We start from the raw sequence: 22,295 nt of genomic DNA on the forward strand, positions 1-22,295 counted from the left end.
GGGCATGTGCCCTGACCGGGAACTGAACCCCGATCGCCTGGATCCCAGGTCGACGCTTAACTGCTGAGCCACGCCCCGCCGGGCCAACAGAAGTATTTTTTTAAAAATCTTAAGCCTTTAGAGATCCATAACATTATTGACAATATGTCAAACCCATTAAGAAAATATGCACATTTCCACCTTTTATATTCTTTTCACAGTTTTAGTGATATATAATTAACACATAATATTCTGAATGATTTTTTTATTTTATTTTTGCCCAAGGACATGCTTAGAAAGAAGAAGGAAGAAAGAGAGAGGGGGAAAGGGGGGGAGAAGGAGAGAGAGAAAGAGAGAGAAACATCCATCAGTTGCCTTCTGTACATGCCTTGACCTGGATCAAATCCACAACCCAGGTATTGTGCCCTGACCGGGAATAGAACTGGCAACCTTTTGGTGCACAGCACGAAGCTCAACCAACTGAGCCTCTGTGGTCGAGCAACATTGCTTAAGTTTCCGGTATACAACATGATTTCATATACCTATATAGTGTGACATGATTACCACAATGAGATTACTTAAAATACCCACAACCTCACATGGTTACCATTTGGTGTACCTGTGGTAAAAAAATATAAGTTCCACTCTCATAGCAATTTTCAAGTATACAATACAGTATTCTTTACTAGTCACTGTGCTGTATATTGGCTACTCAAGAAATTAAATTATTCATCTTCTAACTGGAAGTTTGTACCCTTTGACTATTTAGACCAACATGACTGTTGAGTTTACAATATTGAAATATGTATATTTTTCCTTTCAACATCACCCAATAGTGGATTTAAATATTAACATAAGCACATAGAGAATTACAATGAGTGAAAGCTTACATATTTGATGGTTGAGTGAACGTGTTTAAATCCTATGCTTGTCACCTTTCTTGAATCCAGGCATCGTTTTCCAAGCACCAGTTAGGATTAGTTTTGGGTTCCTTCATCAACAACTCCTCCTGTTTGTTTTTTTTAAGACAATTGATCCAGGGTGACATTATTCTTTTTGTCTTTTTAATTCAAATAAAAAATTAATTTCTGAATCTCCTTAACCTTAAAAACTCTGGGATATTTAGTCACAATATTATTTGGATAATCATGGTATCATGGTATGAATTTTCTTAAAAATTGCTTGCTACAAAATGCACCTATTTATTTGTTTTGGAATGGAACAATTCCTTGCAATCATATACTTGAAAATGTTCAGGTTTCACATGATTCACTTCTTAAGCTTTCTTCTGCTCAAGTAATAGTTTGACTCCTATTGAGTCAATCAAACATTCAATGTCTAATTATCTTAGCTATCCTCATATATATTCCATCATGTATTGCAGAGGGTCATATTCAAAAGATAGATATTTTGGGAAGTTCCAACCAAAAAAGTGTCTTAAATTACTGGGTAGTTCAGTAAGTGTTCATCTGAGCATAGTAAATTTATTAGAAATCTGCAGTAGTTTACATAATCAAGATTGAAATCAATATGAACCACACATAATTATGTTAGATTTCAGAAATTAAGGCAGCTCTCTCTTATGTCTCATCAAGAAATAGGATATTAGAAATGAAAATACAAAGACACAAAATCTATAGGACACAGAGAAAGCAGTCATAAGGGGGAATTCATAGCAATACAGGTTTTATTTTTAATTTTTTGAATAATCTCCATACTGTTTTCCATAGTAGCTGGACCAATGTGCAATTCCATCAACAGTGCAGGAGGTTTCCCTTTTCTCCACATCCTCCCCAACACTTGATATTTGTTGATATATTGATGATAGCCATTCTGACAGGTGTAAGGTGATATCTCATTGTGTTTTTAGTTTGCATTTCTCTGTTTAGTGACATTGCCATCTTTTCATATGTCTGTTGGCTATTAGTATATCCTCTGGGGAAGTGTCTATCCAGATCTTTTGCCAATTTTTTAATTGGATTGAGTTTTTTTGGTATTGAGTTGTATGAGCTCTTTATAAATTTTGGATATTAACCCTTTATCATATATATCATCTGTGAATATGTTCTCCCATTCAGTAGGCAGTCTTTCTGTTTTATTGATTTTCTTTGCTGTGCAAGAAATTTTAATTTTGATGTAGTCCCATTTGTTTATTTTTTCTTTTGTTTCTCTTGCCAGAGGAGATATATCAGAAAAATATATATATACTTAGAGCAATGCCAGAGCATTTACTGCCTATGATTTCTTCTAGGAGTTGTGGTTTTGGGTCTTACATTTAAGTTTTTAATCCATTTTGTATTTATTCTTGTATATGGTATAAAAATGTGGTCTAATTTTATTTTATTTTTTTGCATGTATCTGTCCAGTTAAGGCCTTTCCTTGTGTTATAGCCCTTCATGATTTATTCTTGTCAGGTTGTGTGTTTCTAAAACTTTGACCACTTAAAAAGTTGACATATGATTGTTCATAGCAAGTAAATTGTGTGTGTTTTTTTCTGTAAATCAATACTAATGTCTTATTTTTTATTTTCTGATTTTTAGTTATTTGAGTCTTCTCTCTTTTCTTCTTAGTCAATGCAGCTATATGTTTGCCAATTTTGTTGATGTTTTTGAAGAACCAGCTCTTGGTTTCATTGATTTTCTCTATTGTTTTTTACTCTATTTTATTTATCTCTGTTAATGTTTATTATTCTCTTCCTTCTAATTATATTAGTTTGTTCTTCTTTTGCTTGTTACTTAAGAAATGAAGTTAGTTTTTTATTTGATATCTTTTTTTTTTAATTGTAAACACAGCTATCAATTAGCTTCTTAGCACTATTTTGTTGCATCAAATGATTTTTGGTTTGTTGAGATTTTTTCATTGGCTCGAGATATTTTCTAATTACTCTTGTGATTTCATCTTTGCCCTATTGGTTATTTAAGAGTGTACTGTAATTTCCACATGTTTGTGAATTTTCTAATATTCTGTCTGTTATTGATTTTTGTTTTTATGCCATTGCGATCACACAAGATAACTTTGTATGATTTCAAACATTAAAATTTATTAAGATGTTTTGTAGTCTATCCTTAAGAATATTCCACATGCACTTGAGAAAACATATATTTTCCTGTTGCTTGGTGGACTGTTCTGTATATGTCTATTAGGTCTAATTATTCTATAGTGTTGTTAAAATCCTCTATTTCCTTATTGAAGTTATGTCTTGTTGTTCTATGGATTATTGATATAAGGGTATTGACATCTCTTCATGCTATTGCAGATCTGCCTCATTCTCCCTTAAATTCTGTCAGTGTTTTCTTTATATATTTAGGAGGCCTGGTGTTTGTGGTTTCTATCTTTATTATTATAATACCATATTGCTGGATTGACCCTTTTTGTCACTATAACTTCCTTTGTCTTTTGTAACAGTTTTTGACTTAAAGTCTATTATCTTTTATACAATATAACTACCCTTGCTTTCTTTTGGTTGCTATTTACATGAAATGTCTTTTTCCATCCTTGAATGTTCCTAATCTGAAGTGAGTTTTTTCTACACAGCATATAGTCTGAACTTTAAAAAAACATCTATTATGCCAATCCATGCCATTTGATTAGGGAGTTTATCCCATTTATATTTAAAGCGATTAAGGACAGGGATGGACTTAAATTTGCCATTATGTTCTTTGTTTTCTGCATGACTCATAATAGGTTTTTGTTTGTCCCTCATTTACTCAATTATTGTCTTACATCCTGGTTTGTTCATAGTTTTATTTATGTTTTGATCCCCCAATCATTTCTATTTGTAAACATTCTATAGACATTTTCTTTGTGGTTACCATGAAGATTACATATAACATCCTAAAACATAACCTATTGTAATCTGATACCAACATAACTATAACCACAGAGAAAATCTGTATTCTTTTACAGCTATGTCACTCCCTTTTTGTTACTGAGATCTCAAATTATGGTTTTATGTATTATAAACACATTGTCCATAGATTTATAATCATTTTTGTGGTGCTGAATTTTAAATCCTGTAAAATAATAAATTGTAGAGTTATGAACCAATATTATAATATACTGTTTTTAATATTTTTTCTGCATCTTCTTTTATATGAGAAATTTATATTTTTGTTTAGCTTAAAGTTGCTCTCTAACATCCTTTCATTTCAACTTGAAGGGCTCCCTTTAACTTTTCTTGTTGAACAGGTTTAGTGGCAATAAACTACCTCAGTATTTGTTTATCTGGGAATATCTTAATTTATTTCTCTTTTTTGAAAGACAGTTTTGCCAAATGTAGAATTCTCAATGGATAGTTTTTGTTGTTTTTTTTCTCTTTTAATACTTTAAATATATCATCCCTCTGCTTTCTGTTCTGCAAGATTTCACTGATAATCTTACTGATTTTATTTTGTATGTGATGTCACTTTTTTCTTGCTGTTTTTAAGATACTCTTTCTTTTACTTTCTACAGTTTAATGACAGTATGTCTTCTGTGGGTCTCTTTGAGTTTATAGTTCTTGGCATCAACTTAGATACTTGTATATCAAACCTATATTGTTCCTCAAATTTGGGGAGCTATCTACCATTATTTTTTCAAAGAAGTTCTCTATCCCTTTTCTCTTTTCTCCTTCTGGGATTTCAGTTATGCATGTAATGGTCAGTTTGATGATGTCCTATAAGTTTCTGAGTCTCCATTTGTTGTTTTTCATTATTTTTTCTTTCATTTTCCCAGATTTGATGATTTCACATAACTTATCTTCAGGTTCACAGAATTTCTTCTTCTCCCAGTTAGAGTCTGCTGATGAAGACTTCTAGTGAATTTTTCAATTAAATATTGTATTTTTCATCTCTAGAATATTTTAAATGATTTTTATCTCTGTTGATATTTTATTTTGTTTGTATATTGCTTTTCTGATTTCATTTAGTTCTTTTACTGTCTTCTCCTTTAGTTGTTTGAGGATATTAAAGAAAATTGTTTCAATTTTTGTCTAGAACATCTGAATCTTATGATTCATTATGGTCAGTTTCTGGATATTTGTTTCTTTTGAAAGAGTCATATTTCCAAGTTTCTTTGTATGCTTCTTGATCTTTTGTTAAAATTGGGCAGTTACAAAAACAGTCACCTTTTAAAATTTCTCCATAATGGTTCTGTGTGGAGAAAGTCTTTGAATAAAAAGCTCAGCAGAAAGATGTGAGGTCTTCTTGGGCCTTTTCTGAGAATGCATCTTCTGTGGGCTTACATGTATGCTTCCCCCCCTCTCATATACATGGCTGCCTTGATTTCTTTAAATCTCACTTCTACTTCTTCTGTGGACCATAGACAGTCTATTGTATTCTTTTACCCATAATCTCTTGCCTCCAGGTGTTCATAGGTCTGCATTTCCTTTGCAATTTTCATGTGCTTTTGTGCCTTCTACTGAATTCTGTGGCTTCCAACCTGAGATACAAATTATACTGTCTTTCTCATCTGAGCTCTAAGTTAGGTAAAACAATGGCACCCCTTCCTTATTGTCAGGGGATACATTCCAATACCCACAGTGGATGCCAGAAACTGTGAATAGTACCAAAACCTATATATACTATTTTTCCTATACAGGCATGCCTATAATAAATTTAATTTATAAATATGGCATAGTAAGAGATAAACAAAATATAATAGTAAATTATAACAGTAAACTGCAATAAAAGTTATGTGAATGTGGACTCTCTCTCTCTCAAAATATCTTATTGTACTGTACTCATTCTTCTTCTTTTTCTTGTGATTATGTGAGATGATAAAATGTCAAATTTATTCATCAATCTGCATAACCATTCCTTACTTACAGTAAATGGCTTGTTATCACTTGTTTCAGGGGGTCTTTTGCTGAATTCTTTGTATAGCATCAATGCTTCCTGCCATGATAGGAACACATTTTCTGTTCATGTCTTCAACCCACAAATTTAATGCATTTTCCATCTTAACTTAGTAGTTATCATGTACTGTCTGTGGCCTTAACTTTTGCTGTTTGAGATGCAATAGCAAACTAACAGGACCTTATTCTTTTTAAACAACTTCATTGATAGAAGATTTGTTCTTATCATAGATCTTAGCAACCTTATCATACCATTTGTTCTTTCCTCATTAAGTTGAGAATTTTCACATTCTTACTTAAAGAAAGCACTATGTGGTTTCTCTTTGGCATATCTGAATTACCAACAACATTACTCTTGCTTTGAGGCCATTATTAAGTAAAATAAGGGTATCTTGGTCACAAGCACTGCAATACCACAAAGTCAACCTGATAACTGAAATGGCTACTAAGTGACTAATGGGCAGGCAGTATATACAGTGTGGATTCACAAGACAAAGGGACAATTCATGTTCTGGAGTGGAATGACATGGTATTTCAAAACACTACTCAAAATAGTGTGCAATTTAAAACTATTTAATTTTGGGAATTTTTCCATTTAGTATTTTTGGACTGCAGTTGACTGCAGGTGACTGAAACCATAGAAAGCAAAACTACTGATAAGGAGGGCTACTGTACTGAAATCAGTTTCTTGACTAACCCACAATGAGACCAGAAAATATTTCAAACAAGTTATGCCTTTTCCCTTGTGTCTTGAAGAGAAAATAAAAAAGATAAGTTGCTTTTCTACAAATATGCCATGCTACCCTGGGAAGGGGATGGTACAAGAGCAAACAAATATTATGAAATTTCTTACAGATTTGAATGTGTCTTTTTCTTGGTTGGGCATTTGCTTGGTTGTTGTATATCTGTGGCTTGTTTCCAGAGCTCCCACAACGCTATTTTAATCAGTATGTAGTTGTTTACTTGATGTTTCCATGGAAGAATGAGGGTCTGGAGCTTCTTAACCCACCCCTGTGCTGACATCACAGAAAATACTGCTGTCTGAATTTATTTAATTTTAAAGAAAATATTTGAGATTCTTGTGTTTTTCTGAGTAGCAGTAAAATAGACATCAGAAAAAGAAAGCTTTGTGATTGCTTTTGCTACAAAACTATTCTGTAACAATTTTACTTTGTGAAAGAATAGAAGGCATTATCTTAATAAATTGGTGAGATTGTTAATTCTAACAGACTTTTTAAAAGGTTATTTGGCAATATAAATTTAAATATACATACTCTGTAAACATATTCTTGCGGATCCTCAAAAATGTCTCCAAATTTGAAGTTGAAAATCTGAATACAGTTATATTACAGGGTGTGCCTTTGCCCAAAGTTCAAATGTTGTAAAGGCCCAGAACCAGGTGTGCATAAATCACTATTCAGGCATTTCTGTTCTCAAGTAACTTCATAATATTTTTGGGTTTTTTTTTTTTGTCAGACATCTATTCCATTTTTCAAGTGAGCCATGAAAGATTAAATAAAAACCTTAGATTCTTTTAATGGTGCTGCTTAAGTTCCCAAAACTCATTATAGAAAAGATTATACAGTATTATTATTGAGGGAATGTAAAGCTGCACAAAAAAATTAATTTCTATATATTTTTGCTTGACTGTATAAAATTTGCTTTCTGAAATCTAGGGGACAACTTTATTGCTTAAATAAAATTTTTATACTTGACTCTCTTTTGGAGAGCTGTTTAAGCTTGATCCATATGCTTTTCCTGGCAAATAGAGGCATTCAGTAAATGTCTGATGAATGTATTAATTTATGCACATAATTTAATATTATTACAGTTTAATCTTTATTACATTTGGAATCTTGGAAATATGAAATAAATCTCAAAAACAAATCATAAGCTTAAAGTTTTCTTTTTCTATGATAGCTGTATTACATATTTAAAAATTTGTATTCATACAGATATTATTATGATTCTGAGTGACACAAATTAAGCCATTATTCTAAACCTATAATAAATGGACAATTTACTCTAAAGAAATGATGCAGCCCATTGTGTGAAATAAGTATTATAATATATCACATGTGATTCAATTTTTAGATGTTATGCTATTTAAAAAACCAAAATAGTTACTTGAAAGGAAATATATATGAATAATATAAAGCAAGAGCATACAATGTTTTCATTAAGTCCAAAGCATATTAACATCTATGAAAGTATAACTGCTATTAATATTTAGAATAATATCCTCTTGTGCTCTCCTCTTGATGTTTCAACAATTTGAACAGCTATAATTCAACAAAGGATTCCCTGTTCAATGCACAAACATGTCTGAGAGATCTGCACAGTGAAACATCTAAACTTGGGCAAGTTGGAATGAAAACTGGGGAGGTGAGAAGAGAGAAGAGCTCAAAGGAACCATGAACTCAGCCCTGCAACCCAGAGCTCAATGTAGAGCTCAGCCCAAAAAGTGGAGAAATGGGGCTATGGCCGGGACTATCTTCAGCCAGGAAAAGCAAAGAGATTTAGTAAACATTCCGGCAGGAGTGGCAAGTACAAGCTGCAGCTGAGTCCAGTGACCTGGGCAGGGACAAAGCACAGAGTTGTGGCCATGGTTGTCTGGCAATCAGTGTTCGAGACAGAGAAACAAAGCTGTGAGATATCACACTACCTGACTTCAAATTATACTACAGAGCAACAAAAACCAAAAAGCATGATATTGGCATAAAAACAGACACAAAGAGCAATGCAAAAGAATTGAGAGCCCAGAAAATAATCCACATATATATAGGCAACTAATTTTTGAAAAAGAAGCCTAAAATTTGCAATGAAGAAAAGAAAGCTTCTTCAATAAATGGTGTTGGGAAAATTTGAAAAGTCATATGATGGAAGGAGGTGGGTGGAGGTGGAAGAGGTCATAGAGGGTACAAATAGTGATGGAAAAATAAAATAAATAAACATAAACAGAGAAGCAGAAGTGTGAACTTAAAAAAGAAATGAAACTGGACTATAGCTTGTCCTCATGGACAAAATTAATTCAAAATAGATCAAAGACCTAAATATTAAGAGCTGAAACCATAAATTACGTAGAATAAAACATAGGTACTAATCTTTTAGACCTTGGTATTAAAGAAGATCTTATGAATTTGACCCCAAATATAAGGGAAGTGAAGGTAAAAATAAATGAATGGTACTATATCAAAGTAAGCACAACAAAAGAAACTGTCTAAGGGAAAAAAATATTTGCAGACAACAGCTCTGACAAGGGGTTAATATCCAAAATGTATAAAAAACTCATACAACTCAACATCAAACAAAGAATCCAGTTAAAAAATAGGCAAGGACCTGAACAAACACTTCTCCCAAAATGACATACAAATGTCTAAAAGATATATGAAAAGATACTCAAGTTCACTTGCTATTAGGGAAATTCTAATCAAAACTACAATGAGATGCCACCTCACACCTTTTACAATGGCTATTATCAACAAAACAATTAATAATAAGTGTTGGAGAGGTTGTGGAGAAAAAGGAACCTTTCATTCATTACTGGTGGGAATATAAACTAGTACAGCCACTAAGGGAAACAATAGGGATGGAGGGCAGGTGGGTGAAGAGGGAGAGAGTAACCAAAGAATTTATATGCACATATGCACAACCAAGGACACGGACAATGGTGGGGAGAGAAACTGGGGAGGGGGATGGGGTGGGGTGGAACGGGTCATTGGGGAGAAGAGACATCTGTAATATTTTAAACAAAAATAAAATTTTAAAATTAAAAATAAAATATAATATTTTATTGAGCACATCTATTATGAACTCCATAGCAGTTGAACAATTTTACATTCCCACCAGCAGTGCAGAAGGGTTCCCATTTCTCAACACCCTTGTCAACACTAGATAGCTCTTGTATTTTGTATAATAGCCATTCTAATAAGTGTGAGGTCATATCTCATCACGATGTTGTTTTCATTTCCCTGATTAGTGATGTTGAGCATCTTTTCATGTATCTGTTGGCCATTTGCATGTCTTCTTTAGAAAAATGTCTAAATCTTCTACCCAGTTTTTATTCAGATTATTATTACTTTGCTATTGTGTTGTATTATTTATATCTTTATATTTTTATATCTTTATTGATTTCAGAGAGAGAAAAGAAGAGGGAGAGAGATAGAAACATCAATGATGAGAAAGTCATTGATTGAGCCCACAACCTGGGCATGTGCCCTGACCAGGAATAGAGCCCCGATTGCCTGGATCCTAGGTCGACGCTCAACCACTGAACCACACCTGGCTGGGCAATTTATATATTTTTTATATTAACTGCTCATTAGATATATGGTTTGCAAACATTTTCCCATTACTTAGGTTGTCTTTTCACATGGTGATTTTTGCCCTGTACTTTTCAATATAAATAAAGGCTTCCTTTTGAACAAATGAACACTACATTAACAGTAGTATTATATAAAATTTACATGGGCTTTGATCAAAAACCCAATTGGTCTTACTTTGATGATGTGACTATGAAAAACTTCCTGTTAGAATAATTCTATGAATATATGTATCATCTGTGTAATTTGATTGTCCATAAATTACAACTAAATAAATTTGAAAGCATATTCTAGTAATTTAAGCAGTAGATGGAATGTGATAAATTTAAGAATCTATTCTGAAACATCATAATCTTATTTGCATTATGGTAAAATTAACATAACAACATATACAAAACAGAATCAGAGACCTGCAAATAAACATCCTAACTAAAACCAATAATCTAGAATCTAAGGCTACTTACAATTTAACAGAGGGCAATGAAGCAATTTCCAAATATAAATGTGAAAATTAGCTAGATGGATAAGGCTAAAATATTTGGGCCATGAGGTGATTTTTAGTATTCTTCAAATTACACTTTTTTTTACCTTAAGGGCTACTATGAGAAGTCCAGAAACAAGAATGAAAGAATATTGTCACTGGGCTCTAAAAGCAAATGCTGATCAGCAACACTCCCTTTAGGTATCTGGACCTTACCTTAACATAAATAATGCCCTGGCATAGAGAAATAGCTAGCTTTTTATGAAAGCAGGAGGCACACAATTATTACCCAAAGGAATAAACATGTCTCACTCACACAAATACATATATCAGTAGTAGACATACTGGGACAAAGAGTACTGGTGTTTTTTTTAATACTAAGGGGACAATTTTTGTAAACATTCTTTTTATTTTTATTTTTTAATAATTTTAAAATTTTCAATTCCATTTGACATACATCATTATATTAGTTTCAGGTGTACACCTCAGTGACCAAACATCACATGACTTAATAAATGATCACCCCCAATAAATCCCACACCCATCCAGCACCATGCCTAGTTATTAGAATATTATTGACTATATTCCCTATGCTGGTCTTTACATCCCCATGACTATTCTGTAACAACCAATTTGTACATCTTAATCCTTTCACCTTTTTCACCCATTCCTTCAACCCTCCCCCAAATCTGGCAACCAACAAAATGTTCTCTCTGTTCTGCTTGTTTATTTTGTTTGTAGATTCCATTGTTTATAAGATATGGATCTACTGCCATTTTATTGTTCATATTTTGATCTTCTTATAGAAGGCCCTTTAACATGTCATATAATACTGGTTTGGTGGTGATGAACTCTAGTTTTTTGGGGTTTTTTGGGTTTTTTTTTTTTGGTCTGGTAAGCTCTTTATATGTTCCTGGATTCTAAATGATCTTTGCTGGGTAGAGTAATCTTGGTTGTAGGCCCTTGCTTTTCATCACTTTGAATATTTCTTGCTACTCCCTCTAGCCTGCAAAGTTTCTTTTGAGAAATCAATAGACAGTCTTATGGGAGCTCCCTTGTGGGTGACTAATTGCTTTTCTCTTGCTGCTTTTAACATTCTCTGTTTGTAAGCTTTTGTATTTTAATTATAATGTGTCCTGGTGTGTACCTCTTTGGGTTCCTCTTGTTTGGGACTCTGTGCTTCCTGGACTTCTATATCTGCTTCCTTCACCAAGTTAGGAAAGTTTTCTGTAATTCATTGTTTTCAAATAGGCTTCCAATTCCTGCTCCCCCTTGATGTAAATATTGGTACACTTTAAGCTCTCCCAGAGGCTCTTTACACTATCCTCATTTTTTTTGGATTCGTCTTTCTTTTTGCTCTTCTGATTGGGTGATTTTTCTTCCTTATATTCCCTATCAATGATTTGATTCTTGGCTTCACCTACTCTACTGTTGGTTCCCTGTAAATTATTCTTTATTTCAGTTAGTGTATCCTTCATTTCTGACTGGTTCTTTTTTATGATGTTGAGGTCCTCACTAAGTTCCTTGAGCATCCTTATAACCAGTGTTTTGAACTCTGCATCTACTTGATTGCTTGTCTCCATTTTGTTTTGTTCTTTTTCTGGAGTTTTGTTCTGTTCTTTCATTTGGGCCACCTTTCTTTGTCTCCTCATTTTGGCTACATTCCTGTGTTAGTTTCTATGTATTAGGTAGAGCTGCTACATCTCCTAGGCTTGGTAGCATGGCCCAATGTAGTAGGTGTCCTGTAGGGTCCAGTCACACAGCCTCCCTGATCGCCCCAACTGGGCACTCAAAGTGTGCACCCCATGTGAGCTGTATATCCTTCTGTTGTAGTTGAGTCTTGATTGTTGCTGGCATATCAATGGGAGGGATTTATTCAAACTGATCAACTTAAAGGACTGACTGTGACCACTGACCACTAACCTCCAACCAACTTGGAGGATCAGCTGTGCAGGGCCTCACCACACAGAACAAGACTTACTTCAGCAGTGCTCTGTTATCCACTGAATTCACCCCTTGAGTGTGTCACTTGTGGAGGTGGTTGGGTGGTGGTACTTCAATGTGGTCTGAAGCTATCCATTGGGTGAGCTGGCTCTGGGGCCTCCTGGAAGGTGCAGGCCAAAGTCAGCCACTGTTTGTGTTCTGTCTGGGGCCACCAGGCATAAGTTACAAAGCGATCTGAGGATGGCTGCTTCTTGTGCTGGGTTTGGAGGTGCTCAGGCGAGGCCAAGCTGTGAACCAAGCCTGTCTGTTGTTAGTGTTGGGTCTGGAGCTGCTTAGCTAGAGGTATGGGGCTAGCTGAGGCCAGATGCTGCTTATTTGAGGGATTATAGGAAAATCTGAAGCATGAGCCAAGACAGGCCATTCTTATGGTAAAGTCACTGGAAACAGCTTAGGTGGGCCTGAAAGTTAGGTGGGGCAGGGTCTTGGAATCACCGGGGTAGGGCAAACAGTGTGATCCAGGTTGATGGAGTCTCAGATATGGTGCCTTAATGCTGACTCTGTGGAGGAAGGGCTCATCAAAGAACAACGGCTTCTGCCAGAACTGCTTTCTGGGAGAAAGCTGACCCCCAACTCTCTCCCTGATGCCAAACAATTCAATTTCTCCCCATATATCACTCATGCCTTTCAAGCTGCTGCTTCTGTGCTAGAGCTCAGAGGGAGTGAGTCCAAGTAAGTCCGTGCCTGGGCCCTTTAAAAAGAAATGTCTGGAATTCCAGCAGCCTCAGCTTCCCTCAGCCTCAATCCACACTGGTTTTTACAGCCAGAAGCTATGGAGACTTTTCCTGGCACTGGGACCCTGAGTGGGGGTGCTGGTGTGGGACTGGGAACCCTCGTGCCTCAGGGAAGACTTCCACAGCCTATATGTCCTTCATGATTTTTATCCAACACATGTGAGTATGGGATCAGCCCTCCCACAAGTCTTGATGTGGCTGCTTCTTTCATTACTTAGTTGTAGGACTTCCATTCAGTTCTATTTCAAGCTGTTTTGAATGATGGTTGTTCTGAAGCTTAGTTGTAATTTTTTTTTTAATCCTCACTGAGCATATTTTTTCCATTGTTTTTCAGAGAGAGTGGAAGGGAGAGACAGAGAGAGAGAGAGAAATATAGATGTGAAAGAGACACATTGCTTGGCTGCCTCCCAAATGCACCCTGCCTGGGGCCAGGGATCAAGCCTGAAACCAAAGTATGTGCCCTTGGCTGGAATCGAACCGGAGAACCTTCAGCCCACAAGATGACTCTCTAACCACTGAGCCAAACCGGTCAGGGATGTTTAGTTGTAATTTAGACGTGGTAGTGTAAGGAAGCAGGTATCACGTTAACTTACGCCACCATCTTTACCAGAAGTTCAACAATTTTTTTTCTCTAATTCACAAAATATTAATGGCATTACAGTTTATTCAATATACTACTATTATACCACTTATTACATTCCATCTTGCATTATAGTTACTTACATACATATTTTACTTCCTATACTACAATGTAAGCAACTGGAAAGCAGTTGTTTTATACATCATTCTCTCTGTAAAGCTACTATGGGTATATTATGCATTCTAAATATTTTTTCAACATATGAATAAAGTAGAAGGGGTTTTTTTCGGTGGGAGGGGTTTCGTGTGATTTTTGTTTTCCAGGCATGAGAAAAATCTACAGTAATACATTTTCTTAACTTTCATTTACTATTTTGTATCAGTGTAAAACACATGCAGTCAGAATTATTTTAGTTTCTTTAAAAGTATTGAGAGCACTTTGACATGCAAAATTGATTTTAAATAGAATGTCAAATCAAAGCACCTCTGAAAAATGAGCAAGACTCCTCAGCTATTGGGAAGGCCGAGAGCTCAAAGTATATCAGCTAAAGCTGTCAACATGACAGAATTTTTATGGTTGTCTGTTGGAGAAAATATTCCTTTTATGTTTCACAAAGTGCTTCTAGGACAAGGTTTGACAAACTATGGTCCATGGGCCAAATCCAGCCAGTCATCTGTTTTGTATGGTTTGTGAGCTAAAAATGGACTTTAAATTTTTAAATGGCTAACAAAATAAAAAAAAGAGAAATTAAAATTATCTGAAATTCTAAAAATCAATGTCCATAAATATGGTCTTATTGGAAAATGTAACACTCATTCATTTATATATTATATATGGCTGTTTTTACACTGAAATCAGAGTAGTTGCTACAGAAACTGTATGGCCTGAAAAGCCTCAAATATTTACTCTCTGTTCCTGTAAAGAAAAAATAAACCTATTCATTTTAAAACATTCATTGCATTCATATCCCACAATGTGCTTGTAGAACATCCAACAAGGACTTAAAATTTTGTATTATATTAGATGATATATTTTATTAGTTTGATTTCATCATAATCCAAATAACACAATGATATATTAAAATGGGTCCTTAAATTCCTCATATTCAATTCCCTGCTTGGGTTACTAGAAAATGTTATCTACTAAACATTATCATTTTAGATATCCACTTTAGCAAATGTAAGAAGGATTTTTGTAACTGACTAGATTATGAATATATGTGGAAATATCCTCAAATGAGAAATTAAATAAATGAATTGGTAAAAATAACAATGACTTATACTTATTATAAAATAATTAACTGAATGATTAAGCAATGGCTAATTAGAAGGCACTTTTTATCATCTACTTATAAGAAACTCTAGTATACTTATTCCATATGATGAATAAGTTATGACAAAAAATTGTTCATAAATGTTAATATTTACTGAACACTTACATGTGAAACACTGTCCAAGTGACTTTATATTTATTGCTTCAGTTAATCTTCCACAAAGCCATATGTGATAGATGCACATACTTTCCTCATTTTAAAAACCAGAGGAAAAGACCTACTGACCATAAAGGTAGAGGGAAATGGTTCCTTTGTATCGCCTCATGGATCTACAACTAATTGGATATCTATAACCCAAAAAGATTTCTCAGCTCAACACCGTAGGGTCCTGGGAGATCCAAACATCAATGCTCATCAATGAAGGTGAGTATGTTAAAACACATAGAGAAGGCATGATAAGGTGAAGAACAGAGACAGTGCACCCAGACATAGTTCCTCAGCCACTGTGGCTGAACCTGCGGCCCCAAAAATGCATTAACAATGGAGGACTTAGAGTGCAGCCCCCACATAATGGCAGGTGAAGGATAACAGGGACAGAAGCAGTATTGGCACCCCAAAATCTGACTTTCTCCTCCAATTGCTGTGAAGCCTGATATCAACAACAGAGACATAACTATGGCTTCCCAGGGAAGCCACAGAAAACCAGGTAGCAGTCAGTTCTGCAGGCTTGCAAACATATCTCTTCCCCAACTATCACATCCCCTCACCATGGTGGCTATGCCCCAACCCAGGTGACTCAGACAAAGATGGAGCACTCATCATCCCAGTCATCCAGGTGACACCTTGAACAACCATAGTGATGCCCCCCATGATCCTGGAGACAAGTGTTGAAGGTAAGGGAAAACAAAAACTTGTGCTAAGCACCATATAACAGAAAACAAAATAAATCTCCCTATTTATCAACCTGCTGAAATGTTAAATGAAAATGATACCATAATAAAAAAGGTGTACTTCCAATCGCCAGAAGAGAAATAACCAGTCCAGCATCATGAACGACCAAGGTAACATGGAAACTCATAAGAAAATATCAATTCTTTTAAAATCAAACTCAAAGAATATTGTGATCTAAGTGATAGAGAATGCAAAGTAGAAATTATGAATAAATTCAATGAGATTCAAGAAAACTCTGAAAGGCAGTTCAATAAACTCAAGAATAAAACTAATGAACAGAAAGAGTACTTTACCTAAGATATTGAAATTATACTAAAAAAAACACACAACACAGACATTTTGGAGCTGAAGAACTCAATAAATGAGATGATAAATGCATTAGAAACCATTGCATATAGACCAGACCACATGGAAGAGAGAATTAATGAGCTTGGAAATAGAAATCTAGAAATGATTCAGGTGAAAGAACAGAAAAAAATATTAAAAAAATAAATAAAAGAACACGATGAGAACTATCATCTGACTCAATTAGAAAGAGCTATATAAGGATAGTGGGTATCCTAGAAAGAGAAGAAGGGAAAAAGGAACGGAGAGATTATTCAAATAAATAATTGATGAGAACTTTCCAAACTTAGGGAAGGAACTAGACATTCAAGTAGAAGAAGCTATGAGAACATGTAATTATCTCAACACTAAAAGACACATTATATTAGCACTGTCAAAAGTGAACAGTATGGTGATAGCCAGAGGCAGAAGGAGGGTGGGGGGGAGTGGAAGAGGGCAGAGGATGAAAAAAGACTTTACTTTGGGTGATGGGCACATGATGCAGTATGCAGATGATGTTTTGTCTAGTTGTACACTTGAAACTTGTATGGTTTTGTTATACAATGTCACCCCAATAAAAATAAAGAATTCACAAGGCAGATGGAAAAAAAAATAGTAACTTACAAAGAAAACTCCATCAGGTTATCATCAGATTTCTTATAGAGTCTCTACTAGCCAGGAGAGACTGTAATGATATGTATTTAATATATAGAAAGACTGAAACTACCAACCAAGAATAATGTATCTAGAAAAGCCATCCTTTCAGATGTTAAGGAGAAATAAGTGTTTTCCCAGACAAATAAAATCTGAGGGAGTTTATCATCACAAGACCCCTATCACAAAAAATAATTAAAGGAACTCTTCTACCTGAAACAAAAAGAAAAAAGTATGCAAAACTCTGAGTAAGATGACAAACAGACAGAGAGAATCAGAAAATGAAACTATTTCTGAATAGTATTATAGCATAAAGATTAAAGGGAAATAAGCATTAAAATAACTACTGCAACTTCAATTTTGTAATGAATGCACAACATAAAAAGAAATAACATGACAAAAATCATAAAAGGGAAGGAAGAAAAAGATAGCATTTGTATAGTAAATGATGCTATCAGAAGTAAAAAAGACTATTTTGTCCATGAGACATATTCTACACTACATTAAAATATCATACAGAAAAACAAATGAAAATAAACATTGGAGATACAGAGCAATCAGAAAACAAAAGAGAAAATGGCAGTAGCAAAGTACTAAATTATAATTATTCTGTATGTAAATGAACTTAATTCCCCAAACAAAAAGCACAGTGTTGCTGGATGGATTAAAAAACAAGACCTAGTATACATTGACTTCAGGAGATTCATCTCAGCTCCAAAGACAGTGTGAAGGAATGGAAGATGATACAAGCAAATGTATACAGATAAAAGTGTGTGTAGCCATATTTATATCAAACAAATTAGACTTCAAGACAAAAAAGGCAACAAAAGACAAAGGAGGACATTTTATGATTATAAAGGAGATCATCCATCAAGAAGACATAACATTGATGAATATATATGCACCCAATTTAAGAGCACCAAAATATGCAAAGCAATTAACAAACTTAAAGGTAGAAATAGAAAATAAAACAGTAATGGTAAGAGACTTTAGCACCCCACTTAAATAAATGGGTAGAACATCCAGATAGAAAATCAGAAAGAAAACATTGGCCTCAAGTGACACATTAGACCAGATGAACTTAATAGATATTTGTAGAGACTGTCATCCAAAAGAGACAGAATACACATCATTGTCAAGTGCACATGGAGCATTCTCAAGGATAGGCCATGTGTTGGGACACAAAACACATCTCAAAAATTTTAACAAGATTGAAATTTCATCAAGCAGTTTTTCCTATCACAATAGTATGAAACTAGAAATCAACTACAAAAAGAAGGTTGGAAAAAACTCACGAATACGTGGAAATATGGAAATAATTTAAGTGCCCATTAATTGATAAATGGACAAAGAATATGTGGTGTGTACACACACACACGCACACACACACACACACACACACAATGGAATACTACTCAGCCATATAAAAGATGAAATACTACCATTTGCAACAACATGTATGCATATTGAGGCTATTATGCTGAGTGAAATAAGATGAAAAAGGAAAAAAACTGATTTCACTCATATGTGGAATATAAAACAAACAAAAAAATGATGAAACAACAAAAACCAACTCAGATACAGACAACAGAATGGTGGTGACCACAGGGGAAGGGGTGTGGCAGGAAGGTGAAATGGGTACAGGGAGTCACATATATGGTAATACATGGAAATTAGACTTTTGGTGGGAAAATATAATAGAGTATACAGACATTGAATTACAATGTTCTACACCAGAAATTCATAAAATATTATTAACCAATGTCACCTTAACCAAAAGTTAATTATTTAACTAAAAAGGAAGTAAGGCCAGGGAGGTGAAATAACCCACTTGAGGTCGTAACACAAATAAGTGGTATAACTGGCCTTTAATTCTGATCATCTGACTCCAGAGTGCACCTTCTTGTGTCTTTTTATATAGGCTGTGGTAGAAAAATGCCCAGGACACAAACACACTTTACTTGAGTTGGCTGAGGAGCCATAAGTAGCTCTGCCCCTCCCTCCCCTGTCCCAAACATACTGGGCATTTTAGGTTGGTTAGCATGACTGGAAGATAAATTATACTGCTCATATTCATGAATTATTTTTTCTTAAGCATTATTAGCCATTTGTCAAGGCACTTTTTCATTCACAATAGTTTTATAAAACACACGATGCCTGATATTTTAAGAAAACTGAATACAAACTGAGGAAGACTGAAAATAATGATTTTCTAGGGAAAAAAAGACAAACTACACTCACGCTTTGTTTGCTGTCCATAACAATTATAAATCATTCTCTATGTTTGCAGCCAGCAGCATAGAGTAGATCAAGGGACTGGAGGAAAACCGGTTTGCATTTGGTAGAGCAGCACGAGAGTACTGTTATGTACAAGCTCGGGTCTGACTTTTCAGTGATACGTGTTTAAAATTCATAAATATTGACTCGGGAAATTAATATTGTCAAACTTCCTTTGCTGCGTTTCGGTCACAGCTTACTCTAAACATCAACTAAGAATATTTTCATAATGTCATGTTGTTTTAGATGTTTTATACAGAAATGCTCAATTATGAAAAACTGCTAAAATCAGAGCATCTAGAATATTACTGAAGCTCAAAAAATGAGTGTAAAAATCATATACATCCATCAAGACAAAGATAAAGAAATTGCCATGAATATAACATTTTAACAGAAGATATCAAGCTACTTTCTAGATAGGAGACAAAAAAAGAACTGGAGGCTCTAGGGGGAAAAATGCACATTTACATTTTTTGAAAAATGACAAAAAGTTTGAATTTTTATGTCCTCCTTACTATACTCCATTAAATGTGGCAGATACTGGACAATGATGGGAAGCCCTCAGGAGTAGATTTGACAGAAACCAGTACAAAAACAGTGTAAATTAAAAATGACTAAAATAACTCAAACTATTACTATTATTAAGAATATATATAAATATATGTATCTAATATACATATATAGTATATATTCTGTATATTTTACACATATATATTCTGTATATTTTAATGTCTATATAGTTCTGTATATTTTTGTTTTTTAATATGTTAATATCATTAAAATAACAAATTCTTGTATCTACTGTGCAGTTGCCATTTTTGTCAAGGCCAACTGTCATCTTAGCTTAAGATTTTTCTAATTAAATCACCACAGCAAAGTTAGTGTGATAAATATAGTATTTCCAGAAATAAATACTAGCGGTTCTCATAGTTCATATCCAGTTATGTAGGCATGATCTTTATGACATAGTTGGTTCCTGATGCAAATTTGACCTTATAGTCAACCAGAACATGTTTTGGGCTGATATTAAAATGTTATTTGAATTCATGCTGCCTTTTGTAACACTTGGAGTCACTTCTTTGAAACAAAATACAGCAAATATTCCTCTCCCTACATCTATTTCTCTCCTGTTCATCCTCTCTTAGGGAGAGGATCAAAATAGTAATGAAAGGAAAAAAAAAAAAAACAGAAAAGGAAGAAAAACTCAGACATTAGAAAATCACAGGAATTGAGATGTTGTCTATACCTGACATAGAATGGAGAACTGTAGGGGGACTCTGAACCTTTTATTTCTTACATTATTATTTAGTGTTAAGTATAGGAGTGTGACTTTCCAGCACATCAGACTCACCTGCAGTTAAGTGTGTTCCTCAATAAACATTTCTTAATGAAATATCAAATAACTGATGTGGGGTAGTCTCCTATTCAATTATTAGAATACCTGACATTAATTACCATAACCAAATCAGTATGAGGGTTCCCCAATGACCCTTTTTTTGGGATGTGCTATTAGTTTTCCTTAAATGACAAGGTATTATAGTTACTGACAAAAATAATTAAATAAATATTGAACAATTTAAAAAAATAAGTGAAATCTGAAGGGCATGATGATATTCAAGTTAGTTTAGTTTTCTTTAAGTTATTCATCAGTATAACAAATCATATTTAGTTTAAAGGACATGATTTTTGAAAGCTTAACCTTTTCTAAGGAGGGTGTGTGTGTGTGTGTGTGTGTTTGCAGCTATATAGCATTATGGGACCTTTAAAATGAAAGTCATAGAGTCATAACTCTAATTTCCATTTTAATTGAAAAGCTAAAAAAATCATGTAAAATATAAAAATAAAATTATTTGAATAAAAAATTATTTGGAATCCAAAATAATATTATAAGCAAAAATCAGCTTGTGTCTTATATATCCTTGATATAGTCAAATAGAGAAGTTTTTTAAAGAACAATTTGTTTTAAGTCAATGATTTCTTGGTACTCACATATCAACTAAAGCAGAAAGGTTGGGAAAATATCTAGGTATCTTCCTTCAGTTTATTCTTTTACCCATATGTTCACTTGATTATATTGTTTTGGTTTTTTCGATCACACACAAGTGTCAAAGCATGCTTCCTAGGAAATAACACTATAATATAGTGGTAACAACATGAGTGTTTAAGATGGTTTTTAACATAAATATATTTTACAGATCAAATAAATTAAATAACAGGTTTTAATTAAACAAATAGAGTGTGTCCAGGTGTTATAATTTATTCATTCTCGCTGCTATTAATAAACCATTTTATGTATTCTGTGCTTTAGAGCCAACAGAATGCAGTATTTCATTAATAGTACTGCATGCATCACAAAAAAATAAGGAAAGCTTTAAAAATACTAGCAATGAAAATGGTTTAATCATTAAAATACCTAACAGTCCATTAGTTTACAAATGTTTCTTAGATACACTTTCAGAATTAAGCAGTTATCATTCAACAAACAACAGCAATTCTAATCTTTTTATTTACTAATTAATATTTTGATTTAGTGTAATGTTTAAAAAAGTAGACGTACATGTTTAAATTCTAACTTCTACAAACACCCATATATTATGTTTTAAAATTAACAGACACAGACAACAGTATGGTGGTTACCAGAGGGAAGGGGGTCGGGGATAGTAATGGGTATAGGATGCCAAATATACCATGATGGAAGATGATTTGATTTTGAGTGGTGAGCACACAATGCAATATACAGATCATGTATTATCATAGAATTGTATACTTGAAACTTCTATGATCTTATTAACCAGTGCGACCCCAATAATTTAATTTAAAAAAGGGAATAAAATATTTTCATCTCCAATATTAAAGAACTAAAGATGAATATAAAAACAAAGTATT

The 22,295-nt window shown here is 33.9% G+C and overlaps 1 protein-coding gene across 1 annotated transcript in view; it reads right to left on the minus strand.

The window, feature by feature from the left end:
• KLHL4 (kelch like family member 4) overlaps window positions 1–22,295 on the minus strand; it is a 72,645-nt gene that overhangs the window by 42,833 nt on the left and 7,517 nt on the right. The gene's annotated exons all lie outside the window — the stretch shown is intronic.

The sequence above is a fragment of the Miniopterus schreibersii genome (genome assembly GCF_964146895.1).
Source record: "Miniopterus schreibersii genome assembly, chromosome: X".
NCBI classification, from domain to species: domain Eukaryota; kingdom Metazoa; phylum Chordata; class Mammalia; order Chiroptera; family Miniopteridae; genus Miniopterus; species Miniopterus schreibersii.